The sequence below is a fragment of the Condylura cristata genome, unplaced genomic scaffold, assembly GCF_000260355.1.
Source record: "Condylura cristata isolate star-nosed mole 26May11 unplaced genomic scaffold, ConCri1.0 scaffold00021, whole genome shotgun sequence".
Classification (NCBI taxonomy): domain Eukaryota; kingdom Metazoa; phylum Chordata; class Mammalia; order Eulipotyphla; family Talpidae; genus Condylura; species Condylura cristata.
In genome coordinates, this window is record NW_004567122.1 from 14,097,635 (window position 1) to 14,099,112 (window position 1,478).

General features: G+C 43.6%; 1 pseudogene; it reads right to left on the reverse strand.

Annotated features, from left to right (window-relative positions):
* Positions 1 to 607: 607 nt before the first annotated feature.
* The window catches only part of LOC101628317, a 49,773-nt pseudogene continuing 48,902 nt past the window's right edge, over positions 608 to 1,478 (reverse strand).

Here is a 1,478-nt window from a genome sequence, read left to right on the forward strand (position 1 = left end):
AAGGTAAAGGCAAAAGACTCACAATGCATTCCTGGCTACCTCTGAGCTCCTTGCATGCCCTTTGCTAATTCATTATTTTGCCTCCATTGTTAATTATGGAAGCTCTCCAAGGTTTGATAATAATGCGCTTGCTTCTTTTCTTTTCCCTCTTTTAAATTCATTAACCTATATGATTTTAACATTTCACATAAAGATTGAGCTACATTGATTGATGCCCCCTGAATGCTTTGAACTGTGCTAGGCAGGGAGTTTCAGTATTAACTGCAAGCATGATGCAGCACGCTTAACTTCTCTGATTTTTTTTCTTTCCGCCCAATAGTTCCTCCAGACTTTCTTAGCTGTATCAGAAAGCTGTTCATAGGGTGTTGCAATTGGAAGGCGATGGAATCAAAAGGGCAGGTTTTATCACTGATGAGCTGCATGACCTTGGGAAGGCCTCTAGACCTTTCATAGTCTCAGAAAGATGAAGAGTTCGAACTAGATAAAACTTGCAAACTGGTGGTCTACTGGGCAAATCCAGCCTTCAGACATATTTGCTTGGTGTACATGATGGTTTATTTTTTTATGGTGAGAAAAATTAGATTTAGATTTAGCCGGCTGGACTCAGTTAGGAAGACTGTGTTTTTTTGTTAGCACCATCCAAAGCATCCCAGTCAGGAGCCAGGAGAACATGGGCCTTCTTCTCTTCATCAAGTCTGATGGGGAGTTGGTCTTGGCCACGTCAATGTCATAGAGCTTCTTCACAGCCTGTTTGATCAGATGCTTGTTGACCTTGACATCGAGCACAGACACAAGTCTGAAGATGCCTTCTGTCTTCTTCAAGCCTGACTCTGTGACCAGGAAGAACTTCATTATAGCCTACGAGTTAAGCTTGTTTCTCTTGGGGATGGCCTTCCAAGCAGAGACAGTTGCCTTCCGAGACCCAGTGCCTCAAGCCACTGGAAGAGGGGTGACATGTGGAACTTCTTTTTCTTGTGGCTGTGGATACCTTTCAGCACTGCTTTCTTGACCTTCAAAGCTTTCGCTTTGGTGTCAGCTTTGGGAGAGACAGAGACTTCCTTTGAGGTTTCAGTACCATCTTCATGAAAAGCTGCGTGATGATTTTGCAGTCTTGAAGACTAAAATCCTGGATTTCTGACTCTTACCAAAGTAGGAGATGTAATTCTGATTTCTTTACTGGTAATAATTGGCTGCAGTCAAGCAACAGCTGGCCCATTACACTATTTCCTACAACCCCCAACAGTCCCTACTGTGTCATAAGTGTCCCCGTTATATCCATTTTCAGATGACTCATCTCTCTAGCAGATGGCCAACCTCAGCACTCCAATGTACTATTTTTTTAAAGATTTATTTATTTGTGCATACAGAACTAGGGTGCAGGCTAGAGGTGCAGGGGTGGTGAGAGGATTCACCAGAGACAGAGTGGGGAACAGAACAGGCAGATTAAGGAAGTACACTGCTGAGGGGAGCAGCAGGCG